Source organism: Nannospalax galili, unplaced genomic scaffold, assembly GCF_000622305.1.
Source record: "Nannospalax galili isolate Female #2095 unplaced genomic scaffold, S.galili_v1.0 scaffold150, whole genome shotgun sequence".
NCBI lineage: Eukaryota > Metazoa > Chordata > Mammalia > Rodentia > Spalacidae > Nannospalax > Nannospalax galili.
Genome location: NW_008329320.1, coordinates 2,005,413 through 2,021,610, shown reverse-complemented (window position 1 = coordinate 2,021,610; position 16,198 = coordinate 2,005,413). Strand labels below are relative to the sequence as shown.

General features: G+C 38.5%; 1 pseudogene; it reads right to left on the bottom strand.

Annotated features, from left to right (window-relative positions):
- LOC103736200 overlaps window positions 1–15,961 on the bottom strand; it is a 123,792-nt pseudogene extending 107,831 nt beyond the window's left edge.
- Between the last annotated feature and the right edge of the window lie 237 nt (window positions 15,962–16,198).

Here is a 16,198-nt window from a genome sequence, read left to right as displayed (position 1 = left end):
TGTTCAACAATAAATAACTCGTTGATTGCAAGAGAAGCATGTGTTGGATCAAACTGATGTGTCTACTCTTTGCCCCCCAGAGAGGACAGAGGAAGCTTTGATGTCTGAATGAGTTCCATGTTTTGACCTGGGGACCTCTCAATTCCAAGCAGGCCTCCTTGCCAAATACATGAAACAATTATTTATAATTAAAGAATTATTCTATACTGCTTTCAAAACTGCCACAATGGTTTGTTTTAAAAGGTGGATGGGATTTAAGCCCACAGATTAAATTCCTGATCCTGAAAAATGGAGGGGAAGAAAGTTGTGTTGGGATTTATTCTTCATGTACAGTTGCTGTTTAATTACAGGAAAGGAACAAGCTGAATGAGTAAGCCAGTTTGCATGTTAATATGGCACTAAATAGATTCCTGGTTGGTGCATGGAGGAAGCCACCACGAAACACTGCAAAGCCATACAGAATGCTCAGCAGCCTGTTCAAACATAATCTCCAAAGCAGCCCTTTCCTTGGGCAGGAGCTTTTTGGTGCCCCGTGAGATTGGTTACATACTAGACACAACACAGTTTTTTTTTAATAACAGAATTATATTTCTCTCTTCTTCCCTGATGTTATGTCAAATATTTCCATAGGCCTGTCGTCGTCCACATTCACCCTACTCCTTTAGAGTTGACTAGCATTTTACAAAGTGTACCCTCCAGAAGTCTAATCTTGACAAATAAAATGACACATATGCTAATGAACTTGGGGTAGGCTACAGCATATCTCCTCAAAGGATGTTTAGTTAGCATATCAAAAGCTTTGCAAAGTCCTTGACACAATAAAAAATGGTCTTGTTAATGGTCAGTGTTATGGTTTGGATGTGGTTTATCATCCAAGGGTTCATGTGCTAGAACTGGGATGGTATTAACTGATGATAAAAGTTGGGCATGATGGCACATTCCTATAGTCTCAGTACTCGGGAGACTGAAATAGGAGAATTGACTTGAGTTCAGGGTCAACCTGGGCAATAGTGTGATATTTTATTTAAATAAATAGATAAATTTAAATAAATAAATGAATGATTCAAAAAGAAAAATTAAAGTGATAGAAGTTCTATGAATGGGTCCTGGCAGATGGGAATTCAAACATGATATATCACACTTAGAACAGATTAGAATAGTCTTCTTGGGGCCTTGATTAGTTGCCACAAGAGCAATTTGTTTTAAGAGCAAGCTTAACTCCTCAATTTCTTTTGTTTCCTGTCTCACTGTGTGATCAATCTCTCTTACATGTGCCACCATAAAACTATCCACTATTTGTGATACAGTCAGAAGGGCACTCATAGGCTGAACAGAGGAGCTATCTATTGGACTTAAGGTTTAAAAACTGTGAACTAAATCAAGGTCTTTGCTTTACAAATATCCAAAATCTGGTATTTTGCTATAACAACAGAAAATGAATTTTTGCCCTATATCACAATCACTAACAATTGTTTTCCTCCTCTGAAACATGAGAACTCTTTATTTGTATGCGCTTGAAACTTTTGCAATTCTATTTTAGTATTAGAGAAAGATACATAGATAGATAGATAGACAGACAGACAGATCTATATAAAGAAATATAGATGTGTTTTCTCTGTCAGTTTTGGCCTTATCTGTTTTAATCACCTTTATACTACGAATGAACAAAATCCTTGTTTTCCGGTCTTTACTATGGGGGACTTGGTACATGAGAGAGACATATAGGTGTTTGATGTGTCAATCAAACAGATGAGTCAGTCTAGGAACTGCAAATTTTAAATGTCTGTACCATTGTTTGCAAAAACAACAGAATCTCAAGTCATTTTTAAAAATATTATTCTTAAAGCTAGAGTTTGGAAAATTAAAATAGGAGTGAATGTGTACAATTTACATGAACACCATGAGTCCCTGCTTTTCTCTTCACTAGTAAGATAATTTCTGAGAAACTGGATGGCATCACTCTTTCATCTTCATGTCTAGACATGTGCCTCATATATGCATGCAAGTCATTTACTGTAATTAAACTTGTCTTCATTGGAAAATATCAATTTCAGGGAAATTGCTATAGAAGGATTGTATGACTTGATGAATAACATTTGTAGGCACAATATGGTGTTATAGGCTCTGTTGCTCAAACTTAATGGCTAAATTGATTGTCTAGTTAATTGAATATTTTAATTATGTTTTTTTAATTACAAAATAAGAGATAACTATAGATGATTACTTTTCAAACTATTTTAATCCCACAAAATGTAACTAATATTAATACTATGCTGAGGGAAGAAATTAGGCCTGTTTTGGAGGAATGTGAAAAACCTGTATTGATCATCAGAAAAAGTAAATACTAGTAAGCCATCATTTTAACCCTCAATAAGGAAAAGAAGCATTTCTCTACTTCCTTTAGATTTATTTTATTTTTAAAGTTTGAAGACAGTTTTCCTAGAGTTTAAAAGAAAAACTCCAGGGCAGCAAGCTGTAAATCTTGGAAGCTGCCTGGAGGAGGAAGATGGAAGAGAAAGAGGAAAAAGTCATGCAGTTTGTGTTAGTCTGGCATGGGTTCAGCCTTGTCAGATAAGCAGCCAGGGGTTTGGGGAGGGGGGCTTTAAAGAAAGATTGAAGCTCAGAATGTTAGGGAAAGCTTGCTTAGACAAGAGGTAGAAGACAAGGAAAAGTTACACTCTTTTGAGTAATCCATAAAAGCAAGCAGACTTAGAAAGTGCCATGAATATGCTCTGTCAGTGATTTCAAAGAAGGCAGGACTTTGGAGAAGGAAAAGTTCATTATCTCATTAAAGGGTAATTATCCTCCTATCTCTTTAGCACAGCTTGAAGGTGAATCTGCCTTAGCTAGGGGATCAGCCTGCTCAATTAGAATGGTAGGTCTCCACCCAGGCCAGAGAGTTCCATTCTCTTGACCAGAAGGCGATGGTTTTCCCTTAGTGGACCTTCATGGCTACCATAATATTCCTACCTCTAAAGGGGAACCCTAAAATCATTTAGGAGGTGAGCTGAAGTTGGGAAATCAATATAGTCCCTGTCTTGCAAGAAAGTCTAGAGATCAGTTCCAAAGCTGTTCACCAAAGGGATTAATGTTTGGACAGGACTTTCATTTCCCAGCCTCACTATAGCCTCTAGGCAAGGGTGCTTATTTAAACCAGATCTCCCTTCTGGCATTCCTGGCCAGAGAAGCAAGGAGATTTCTGGAATTGCTGCTTTCAGGGTCCCTGTCCCAAGCTGCCTGTCTAGTGTCTCTCTCCTGTTCTCATCATTCCCACCTCAGAGGAGTTGACCATAACTGCCATTTAGAGGATTGTGGTAGTGATCTACCTCGTCTCTTTGAGCTGAGTGGGGTCATCGAATATGGCAGTTAGGGTACCCCTCCAATGGGATCTCTAGGGAACTCCAAAAGTCTATCAATAGTTCCATTGCTTAACAGCCAGGTGGAAGAAGGAAAGAAGTCCTTGGCTGGCATCGCCATAGAGACATGTACCCTCTAGATTCTGGTAGCATGTTTCCAGTTGTGACAACTGAAAATGTTTAGTTATACATTATTACACATATCTTCTCCTGGAGGAAAAAATACTCCAGTTGAAAAACCTTTGTTTTATATTAAAACAACAACAAAAATACATTGAAAAACTGTAGAGTTTGACATTACTGTTTTATAGTCCTACTAGATGTTGGAAATACAGGGAGCCCTTGGGTAATTTGGAAATGAGTTCAAAAGATAGCAATAAATGTTTAATATTAGTTCCCTTATTTCTAGAAAGAAAAAATTAAAGTATTAGTGCTTTCTGAGGATTTGAATCAACCAGTAAATATCCGTATATCGAGCTCTTCTTTGTACCCAGCTCCTGGTAGTCTTGAAGGGGAAAAATCTCAAATGGGATCCTGTGTAAAATACAAATCTAGCTGAGCAGCAGAAGTGGCATAATTAAATTAAAAACTTCCTCTGTTCTGCCTACTTCTCTATAGCAGAGAGTTTCTTTTTGGAAATAGTTTCTCTCCATAGCCCAGACTGGCCTTGAACTCTATGCATCCCAAGCTGGCCTGACATTCAGGCTCCTTCTACTCTGCCTGCTGAGTACTGGCAAGCCTGTGCTATCATACCTAGCTCCATTAATTTTTTAAATTTTAAGAACATATAAACTAGTACGGATATGGGGAGGTGGTCTAACTTTAAGAACTGTTGTATGAAACGTACAAAAGCGCAATAAAAAATTTTTAAAAAGAAAGAAAATAGAAATTTAAAATATAAAAAGCATGTCATATTTAAATATATTTTAAAGTAGAATTTAATTGCCAAGTTTATGAATCAGACCAATTAATTGTGAAATATTCTTAACCATGAGTGATAGAAAATGATCACATGTATAAACAGAATACTAAGGTTTTCAAGCTTTAACAACCACGTGATTCTGATTTTCTTAACAAGTTGAAAAATTAAAGAAAGAGTAAGATAAAATATATATATATGTATATAATGACCTGGAGAATTCAGACAAGTGATAGAACATAAAGACATAACCTTGTAAATAGAGTTTGAGCTAAAACATGTGTCTTGATCCCCAGTCAATGACTTTATCTAATACCAAATATTAGCTAACTGCCAAATATTGTGATGTATTCATAGTAAAAGGAGACTCACTAAGGGCCAGAATAGTTAGAACAAGAAAGAGGAAGGACTGAAGCCAGGCCCTAAAGAACACAGATGGCTTTAGAAAAGGGCCTGGAGGACTGTTCCTGTATCTTTGCTAGGGTGTCGTGCCAGCTGGGAATGACATGAGAAAAGACCAAGGAGCAGCAAAGTGCCTGATACAAACCAGAAAACAAGTTCATGTCAGGAAAGAATACAAATAAGATCCGGGATCATTTTCAAAATCATCCTGAAGAATACCAGATTGCTTTCCTGGGTACCATTCCTACTTTGCTATTTGATCTTTAGCTGCAGAATTTCCCCCTGGCCCAGAGGAGACCTTTGGGGAAGCTTTGCTGGAGGGAGCTGTATCCCCATATCCTCAGTCACCATGAATCCACCCATCTTTATGATATAAATTATGAAATCCCACATCAAAGTCCTGGGAACAGAAACAATGATTGACAAGTGAATGGAACAGAAATTGTCATTGTATATCCCTTTGTCTTTGATTTATTTGTATAAATAAATCATATGAAATCAAATTTCTCAAATTCTTCAAACACCTGAAAAAATTCTGTTGACCATCTTCCTCAAGAAAGAATGTAAGGTAGAAAATTTGATAATATTTTCAGCTTCTCAGAATATTGCCTAGAAAGGAGAGAGAGAGAGAGAGAGAGAGAGAGAGAGGAGGAGGAGGAGGAGGAGGAAAGGAGAGAGAGAGGAGAGAGAGAGAGAAGAGAGAGAGAATGAATTATGGAGGTAAAAATTCTGATCTTTGCATATATAGATATGCTTGGAGTGGTGGTGGGAGGGTCAGGGAGAGGGAAAAAACAGCCTAGGATATTCTGGGATGCAGGACAGACATTGATTCAAGGAGGAAAAAAATTAAGACAATACTGCTAGAAGACCTAACTGAGGTTTTAAAAACTCACAGTAGGACATGATAGAGCACGCCTTTGATTCCAACACTCGGGAGGCAAATTTCTGTGAGACTGAAGCCAGCCTGGTCTCCATAGTGAGAGCAACTACTCTCACTGCCATTGTTTCCAAGGCAAGTAAGATAATATTAGCCTTCTCCCACTTCCTTAGACATTTCCTGAGTAAAATACCTAGTCTGGGCACTGGAATGTTGTACTTCCTATTCATGTATTCTAAAAGTGTTTGCTGAATACCGGCTATGTAAGTTCTCCCCACTGTAGGCAAATTTCACTTGTATGAGAACTTTTAGAAGAAAGAGGAATGTCATGCTGAAAACCTGGAGGAGAAAAAATTGAGTCCAACCCTGCAGACTCATATCTGAGCCAAGAAAAGGACTACAGACCTAAGAAAATGTTTTCAGTGAGGCACAGCAACTGATGTTTTAAGTAATAAAAGATGGCAAAAAGCATAGTAGTGGGGCCTCTACCCCTCTGTGGGAAGCAACCGTCCATCTTTGTGAGGCTGTCGGGAAGAACATGAGGACGGTATTCAGTACCTTCAGTGGAATAACGGAATCTCAGAAATAGCACCAGCCACTGGACACAGTTGAATATTGTGCTGAGTTTTCATTGCTAGCAAATGCCTAAGAGAAGCAATTAAAAGAAGGGAAGGTTTGTTTTGGCTCATAGTTTCAAAGATTTCAGCTCAAGGTTGGATGGATCTGCTACTCTGGGTCAGACACCAGGCAGAGTAGCATGGTGGCAAGAGAGTGTGGGGCTGTTTACGTCACATTCACAAGGAAACAGAGAGGAAAAGGAGAGGGACTAAAGAAAGATATTTGATAACCAGCATCCCCTAGTGACCTCTTCCTCCACTTAGACTCTAACTCCTTGTTTCTGACACCTCCCGAAACAGCACTACCAGCTGTAGACCAAGATTTCCACAAGCTGATGGGGTGCATTTTATATTCCAACTATAATGGGTATTTCATTTCTATTTGTTGAGTATTTCAAAAACCGTTTGTTGAACAGCTTATGTGCAACCCAGTCCTCATGTTGAGGATGCAGCAGTGAGCACAAGGCAGGGGAGAAAGTGGAAATAACAAATAGAGCAGCATCTGAGAAACTAGGGGCTTCTTTGGGATATCCCTAGGATTCCTAGAAATAACTGGGATCAAGTAGAGCTGGAGGGCTGCAGCTAAGCAGGTAAAGAAATAGGCCAGTTATACTTTGGTTAGTATTCTTACTGTGACCTCATTTGTATATGCATGCTAATGCATACATGAATGAATGGGGACTGAAGGAAAATAAATTCAAAATGGTAACAATGATTATTTATGGCCAGTAAGATGATGAACGGTATTTTTATATAACTTCAGGGGTTGTTACCTGTTTTCCAAATGGCCTAGAGTGACTACATATGACATTTATAAACATAAAAACAAGTACTTTTGGTCAGAGGTGAGGAGGTTGTAGTCACTAATTTGCTTTGGAAAGTGTGAATCTCTAGGGAAAACAATGGTCTTGCAAAATACCAAGAAGAATATTTTATGCTTACCAGGCAAAAATGATAGACTGAAATGACCTGTGCTTCTACGAAACAGTACAAGGGCTGGAGAAATGACTCTGCAGGCAAAGACTGTTGCTGCCAAGCCTGGCAACCTGAGTGTGATTCCCCAATCCAAATTGTGGAGAAAGAACAGACTCCCTCAAGTTATTCTCTGATCTCCTCTGGTAAGCTGGGGCTCACACACATACCCACTCACATGTACACACACACAAATATAAATAAAATGTAATAAAAATGAGTTTAAAAACTATAGAAGAATTGACAGATTACTGCTGGTTTGTAATCACATGTTTAATCTTATTGTGTCTTCTACTCTTTCCAGAAAAGGGAATTTTGGCAGGAATGATAAAGAAGACTGTAATTATCTCTCTCTGAGACCAATTAAAATGAGCTCTATAGTTTCCCAGAGTATCAATTCTACATCAGTAAGTGGGTAATTAATTCACTCCCTAGACAATTAAGGGATTCAGACATCACATTTTTGACTCTGCTGTCTCTAAAACGGGATGAAATGGTTTGCATGTGTAGCTTGTTCTTTTTCATTATCACATGTGTACACTTTCTGGTACATTTGCAAGGAGTTCCCCTTGAAACATTTGGTCTTCCAAAGTTTTAGTTTTTATGTCATGTATCTTAGCAGCATATATATTAATTGATTGTCCTAGAGGACTGTAAATCAACCTGGTATCTGAAATTTAATCCAGTTTTCCCCTCATTTGGACCTAATTACAATTAAAAGATTAATTTTCCTAAAAACAATACAGCAAGGCAATATTCAAACACAAGTGACATATGAACCCCAGGGCTAGACAAAGAATAAGATACAGAGAGCCCTGAGGGGTCAGGTTTGAAAGGTAGACAAAAATAAGATGAATACGGGGGATGCCAGGATGTGGAGGTTTCTAAAAGTAGAGCTGCGGGAAAGAGATGGATGCCTAGCAAAGAGTAGTCCTCGGATTTCTAAACTAAACATGTCTTGGTGATGGTGATGTTGGTGACAACCATACTCCTTCATCACTACTCCCCAAAATAAACTGCTGTGATAGAAACACTGACCAAAACAACTTATAAAAGGAAGAACTTATTTGAGCTTACAATTCCAGGGGAATTACAGTCTATCTTGGCAGGGAGGCATGGTGGCAGAGGTGGCTGGAGGAGGAGCAGAAGCTAAGCTCTCACATCATCATGCAGGCACAGGAAGCAAGAGACCGACTGGAGATCTGGCAAGCCTTAAGAACTCTCTAAGCCCACCCCTAGTGACATGCTTCCTCCAGGATAGCCACACCTTCTAAAACCTCCCAAAACAGGGCCATCATCTGGGGACAAAATGTCCAAACACTTGGAGCCTATGGGGGACATTTTCATTCAAACCACCACAGTTAGCTTGGCTGCATCAGATCAGTAATGGAGTTTATCCCAAAGTCATTCAGAGACATAATGAGAAGTTTTATTATCCATACCAAAAGAGCTGTGACTTCAATCTTACAACCAGGATGAACTTTAGAAGTAAAATGGCTCCATTGTAAAGATGCCACAGGAGTCTCAGTCACAGAAGTCCACATATGTGGGTACATGGTTTTGTCCTGGAAGCGCATTACTTGGGATATGTTTGTACTATTTTGAGTGATTAAGAGGGAACCTTTGAACTGAGAAGCTCTTATTGCTTTAGTCAGGTTCATTGGAAATATCTGACAAGTTCAAGTCCTTGCTTTGAGTTCAGTTTTTTCCTTTCAGAGGCCCTCTGTCCTGGAACATATAAGAGAGGAGTTGTGAAAGGTTTATGCATCATAGAAAAGCTTGACATTGAAAATGTGGGCAACCCTCTAGTCTGTTATTTTCCCATTCAGCCTAGGTCTGCCCCAGGAGACAGGAAGAGCCAGGTGGAAGACCAGACAGAATAAGGAGTCTCCTCTCCCTGGTGGAGAAAAACCAATGTAAACTGTCGATATATTTTTCTCATCAAATGAGTGGTTCTGCCTGAATAACAATCCAACAATCTTATTGTAAAAATGCATACATTTTTCCACATTATGAGCACATTCCAGCTGAAGATAAAGCCCTTCAGAGATTGTCAACTCCCAGAGGATGGGAATGACATTGATGTTGCATGATAATTCACAATCAATACTATTTTCCAAAGCCTTCTCATTGTTTCCATTTGTAAAACATTGCTTTTTGGTTTTACTGCTTAGAAAGATAATGAGAAGAGAAAAAAATGCTTTGAGTTTTTTTTTTTTTTTAAGAGAAAGGAGGGAGAAGGAGAAAGGAGAGAGACATAGAAGAACAGGGAGAGACAGAGAGAGGGAGAGGGAGACAGAGACAGAGACCTGGGTTTAAGTACACAATGTGGCAAGATGGTTTGAATGAGAATGTCCCTCATAGGCTCCAAGTATTCAGACATTTTGTCCCCAGTTGGTGGTACTGTTTTGGGAGGTCTTAAAAGGTGTGGCCATGATGGAGGAAGCAGGTCACTAGGGGCTGGCTTACAGAGTTATTAAGCCTTGCCAAGCTCTCTGCTTTCTTAAAGACGAGAGCCTCTACTTTTGGCTCCTGCTCCAGCCACCTCCTGCCACTATGCCACCTGACTATGACAGACTCTAATTCCCCTGGAACCATAAGCTCAAATAAACTCTTCCTTTTATAAGTTCCCTTGGCCACAGTGTTTTATCACACCACAGAAAAGTAACTAATACAAAGTTTTTCTTTTGCTTTTGGAGAGGGCAAAATGTAAAAAGGTATGCAAAGTATATCCAAAGTAGGAAAATACCATCTTTTAAGCCAAAATATGAATAAAATAAAAAGTAGCAAATTATTTTATTTTTATTTTTACTTAATTAATTTTATATTTTTATGAGTGTTTTGCCTGCATGTACTTGAGTGCACCATATGCATTCAATACCCACGGAGGCCAAATGGGGCATCAGATCTGGAACTGAAGTTACTGGCAGTGGTGAGCTGCCATGTGAATAATGGGGATTAAACTCCAACCCTCTGTAAGAGCAGCAATTACTCTTTACCCACTGAGCCATTTCTCCAGCACCCAGAAAATTATTTTAGAAACATTTTGAGTCATGTTATTTAGATAAACCTAAAAACCATGTGAAAAACAATCTTTGTCAAACTATTTTGATTGTTAATCTATAGCACTCATCAGTTAGAGTGATAAAATGTACTTATATTTCCTAGTGTTTACCACCAAGATCCTCATGGAAGCTCTTAGATAGGAAGACAAGTTCAAAGAATAGAGTAACACCCAGAAGCATATGGATTTGAAGCCAAATCCTAGTTCTGCCTTTACCTGGTATCTTTAAATAGGTTCGTTAATTTCTCTGACCTTTGGCTTCTTCCTCTAGTCCATTAACTGGTGACAGTAATGGTACTACTCATTAGATGTATCAATATAGGTAAAGCAGTTGACATGAGTACCTGGGATGTATTAAGAAAGCAAGCATAACCAGGTGTGTTGTGCACAACTTTAGTCCCGGCACTCAGGAGGCAGGGCAGGTGGATCTCTGTGAATTCAAGGTCAGCCTGGTCTACCTAGTGAGCTCCAGGTACAAGGAGACCCTGTCTCAAAAAGACCAAAAAAAAAAAAAAGAAAAAAAAGAAAAAAGAAAAGAAAAGAATACAAGCATGCAATAAACCAGGAGTCAGTAAACAATGGCCTGTGAACCAACAGTTTTTGTAGAAGAAGCTGTTCTGGAATAGCCACGCCCAGTTATTTACATATTGTACCTGGCTACTTTCATGCCGCAAGAGCAGAGCTGAATATTATTATGAGAGTGGTCTGCAAACCTGAGCACATTTGCTATCTGCCTCTTTCCAGAAATATCTTGTCAGTCTAGTGCGGTTTATAACTGTTATCCCACACTAGAGAGGCCTGGGCTATAGAGTAAAACCCTGACTCAAAGAAACAAGCAACAGACAAAGTTTGCCAATTCCTGCACTAGACAATAAAAACGTGCTAATGGGTTTTAATTATTTTTTACGTAGAAAGAAACTTCTATAAACTGACTCTCAGACCAAATTAGAATCGCCAAGGAGGTGGTGGTGGGCTTTTCATACCCTTTCCCACCCTAAATTCCTTTCTATGCCAGTAGGACAGTGTGCAACATCATCTTTCAGGATGTATGTTTAGCTTGGTGAAGGGGAAGGGGCACATCACATTTTTTTTTTTTCCATGCAATTGTCTTTCAATTCGAATGGAGTTTTCTTTCTTTCTTTTTATTTTCATTTTTCAAGTTCAATTTACTCTTGTATAAAGAAATTGTAAATCTGTATGAAACATAACATTCAGTTTCACAGTATATACACAGACAAAATATGAAAATATCGTTAAAAGTAGAATCAAATGTTCTGAAATTGTAATTCATAATATATACCAAATTCCTACCTCAAAATATTCCTGGGGGGACCTGGCCCAGCTAGTTCCAACATGCCTCACTCCCTCTGAACTCCTTTTCCTTTGAAGTCAGAGAGAGTAGAAAATATCCCCAGAGGGCTCTGTTTCAGTAGAAGCCTCAGGGTCACCCAAGTTATCACTGAATGGATAGGTTAAAAACGGAGGCATACAGACAAAGTGGCATTTGCAAATTAAAGGTTTCCAGAAAGACATTAAAAATGCAAAAGCATTTCACTTCTACAAAGCCCTGGCTTCTCACTGATAAGCTTTGCTCTGTGCACTTCTACCACCAGAACATCCTTTATACTAAAATAAAAAGCAGAAACTTCAGAAAGTAAAATCTACTGATATCTATGGGTCTATTTCTCAGAATGAAAAATAGACAAAATTGGAATAAGCATTAGGAGTTTCCTCTGGGCCTCCAGGCTGGCGTTTCTGCCTTCTGCTGTGAAACCTTAGAGACTGTTTTGTTAAAATAGGAAACTTTTGAAAATATGTAACTTTCTCACCCAGTTGTTGAATTACAGAGACAGAAATGTCCGTTTTTCTCATCTGAAGGTAAAGTTCCAAATGAAACTAAAAGCCCAGAATGAGAGAATTTATTAAATTTACAAATTATGCTTCGGGATTTGGAGTTGAAAAAAGCTAACAGATTTGCACAATTAGGCTTTTGCTATTTTGATTCTTTAACATTTTATACAATTTAAGATAAATTAATTTTCTTTCCTAAATGCCTCTGGGATTGAGAGGAAATATAAAACTTGAGACACAATTTTACAACTGGAGTTAGAAAAGCCTGACTGACGAAGTTTATACCAGAATGCTCATACCATCTGAACACCAGAGCATGACCCTGTAACATAACCAAAATAAGTGGGAAATAGGGATTTTGTTTTCCAGTAATGGACATGTGAATTTGAAATTCCCATGTTGAAGTAAAGCACATTTTCTGGTTATTTATTGACTCTAACTCCATTAACAATTTTGCAAAGCATGAGCTTGGCTTGAGGGAATATAGAAATTCAATCAGCACACATGTGAGAGATGTGGATATGTGTTAGCAAACTTGTTTTGCTCCCTATGAAACCAATTGGGAAATTCCTGCAACAAGCAACTTATGTTTTTAAAGCATAAGTTCGTCAAGAAGATTAAAGGGAGAGGAAGTAAGTGCTAATGCCTGACCATATGAAACAGGAGGAAAAAAAGGTTGAATATCTCCGTTTCCCCCTTAGGAACAGATATAAAATAAAACTGAAAATAACCTGAAGAAGATACTATACAGAACTCTGCTCCTTCATGTTGTAACAAGGTAGGGACAGCAAAACAGAGAGAGAGAGCCACAGAAACTGGTCCCTTAGACTCAGGAAACCTCATCCCATTGGAGAGCCATGTTTTTAAATGCATTCATGAAGAGCCACTATTGTATATCACATCTCAGTATTGCCTCAGAGAGGGTTCCCATTTTGACATCCATGGAAGACTGCCTTGAATTTCACCACCCATAGAGAATTTAGCCAGATGGAAGCCAGGCCTGCGGATTCATGTTTGTAATCTGGGAACTCAGGAAGTGAAGACAAAAGGATCACCGTGAGTTCAAGGCCAGCCTAGGCTACCTATTAAGTTCCAGGTCAGCCTGGTATACAGAGTGAGAGACCATTGCACTGAGGCGTGCGGGGGGTGGGGTGGGGTGGGGCTGAGGAAAAAATTGAGGGAGGGGGAAACAAACTATTCTCATGTTCTTATGTTCCTCTACTTCTCACCTTCTAGCATTTTGGTTTCTCAGCTCATCTCCACAGGGAGAGATTTTTGGGGAGGATGTGTACATGCTCTTTTCCTAACTGACATCATCTTGACTGCTTCAATTATACAGCACTTTGCATTTTCTACAACTCTACCACCACATACTACAGTAATTTACTCTCAGCTTACTAAGAAAACGAGAGTGTTAACACTCACTATTTATATTACATGGTCCATTCTTAACTCCACTCAATAAAAGGATTTACTGTAAATTTTCACTTATAAGCATGACATAAGTGATTCTCTCAAATAAGCAAAACGTTCTGCTTTTAGACATCAAAGCATTTTGTATAAAATCCTTCTGAATAAAAACTTGCATACCACAAAAGATTGTCAATATAATTTAACATGCTCTTGCATACATATCTGGAATTACAAGGTTGTAATTATAAACATCTGTTTTCTTTAAATGCTATAATAGTTTTGTTGCTTTGAGTATAGAAAAACCTCCCCTTGTCCATGGGCTATCGGCTGTCACTTCCATCTCTTAGTACTGTTATTGTCTCAAATTCCCTCATACCATCTAATTACTATGAACCAAAAATTAGATAACCATATTTAATAAGTATTATTACTATTAATTAGGCTTATGTATGGCATAGATATTAATGTTAAGGAGTTTGATGCAGAAATACTACAAAAGATATTTAATTTCTTAGAGAAAGCCCTTTCCAGGTTTTGAGCCAGGGCCTTCAGGAAAACGTGAAGCTGCTAAAGTCTGAACCTCAGATTAGCCATGTGTTTGAATGGAAGTGGGTGTTGAAATCTACAATCCACCCTGTTTCTAACATGTTCAAGTGAATTTCCTTTAAGCAGATCTCAGAGTATAATAATAATCCATGGGTGATATTACTTTTGTGTCCAGCATTGTTTGTGTCATTTTATTTTTATTTTTGTTTTATTCATTCATTTGTTGGCTGATTCATTCATCTGAGTGGGGATATTTTTTGTTTTTTGATTTGTTTGGTTGAGACAGAGCCTTGCTATGCATCCAACCTGGCTTCAAACTGGTGGCTATACCTCAGCCTTTGGAGTGCTGGACTGTAATCCCACACACCTGTAATATGTACGACATTATGCTCAACTATATTAGATCAGAGAAATTTTGAACAATCAGTTCCCAAAGACACTTTAAGAAAAATTAAAAAGTAACATTATCAAGTTTAGTAACACACGCACGCACACACACACACGCACAGAGAGAGAGAGAGAGAGAGAGAGAGAGAGAGAGAGAGAGTTTACAAATATTCTTTCAAAGAAGGGCAAATCCAATGAAATAAAAACCAAAAGTTTGTGTTAATGATAACTGTGGGAACTTAGTCATTTTATTTACCTAGTCCAAATAGCATATTTTCTAATGATTAACTCACATGACTGAAATGTTAAGGTCTTACTCAACTCTCAAATATTTTGACATTTAGAATGGTCTGTATAGCAAAATGATCTGTGATACGGTTGCCATCTAGTGGTCATTTAATTCACATGCACTCTGACAAGTACCACTCCAATAACAATAAACAACCACCACTACAATCCATTTACTGCAGTACTACAGTAACTACTACAATAGTCAAATATTTAGAATTTTAGAGCTAAGAGGAATCTAGGGAATCTAGTCTAACCTCATTTTGTGCCTGGGAAAACTGAGAACTAATGTATTATGTAAGGCCATACATGGAGAAGTTACCAGTCTAATGATTCCAAAACAAGTGAATTGGTTGTTTACGTTCCTTTGGTTCCTCACAACACACACACACACACACACACACACACACACACACACACACACGACAAGAAGCAACGCCCCTCAAAGACAAAGGATTTTACTCCTATTAGTAGTTACTCCATCACTTTGTAATGTCTGTCTACTTGTTTAACCTCTCCTATGACTTCTATGAGGCTAGAAATCCCAGGTCTCCCTTTTTGCAGCCCCAGCACCTAGAACATTATCGACCCTATAAATCTAGCCATCTATCTACAACCAATTAAGCAAGGATTGGTATCATATTGCCAATACCCTTTAAACATATAGTAAAGAATGAGAAATTTTAAGAAAAGAGAATGTAATTGTGGAAAAGGAAAACACACTTTCTGGACATCTTTTTTCCATTCTCCTTTAGGAAGCCACCTATGTCCATTCTGCATTATTTTAGTGGGGCTAGTCTAATCTCCCTCAGGCAGCAGTGAATTCACTACCTAGGCTTGGCCAATCCTGTTTTTCTTCCCCGTTTATAGTGACTGGTTTGGGGACTTTCCCACTGTGGTCATTGCAAAATATTGACTCCTTATCTTCTGTGTATACCTTTCTTACTGCTGTGTCAAAGTGCCTAACAGAAACAACTTAAGGGCAGGTAAGCTTATTTGGTTCAAAGTTTCAAAGTTTCAATCAATCATCGAGGGTATAGCTTGGGGGAACTCAGGGTAGCAGGAACATGTGGTGATGATTCCTCACCTGGCATGTACCAGGAGGCAGACAGAGAGCAGGTCAGAACGAGAAGTCAGTGTAACCTTCAAGGCCTTCCCATAGTGACCTTTCTCCAGGTAGGCTCCAAGTCCCAAAGGTTCCCCAACTTCCCAAAACAGTGCCATCAGCTGGGGACCAAGTGTCCAATTACATGATCCTAAGGAGGACATTTTAAATTTAAACTATAGCACTCTAGGATCTTGAACGATAATGCCATAAAGGTAATATAGACTTAAAGTAGCCTATAGCCATTTTTCCTCCCATGTGGAAAGAGTTTTTCTAAAAATAACTCAGTGGGTAAAAGTGCTTATCATGCAAGTATGACAGCACTAATGCAATCTCTTGGACCCACATGGTAGAAGGAGAAAAATGACTGCAGCAAGTTCATCTCTGACCTCCATGCCCAT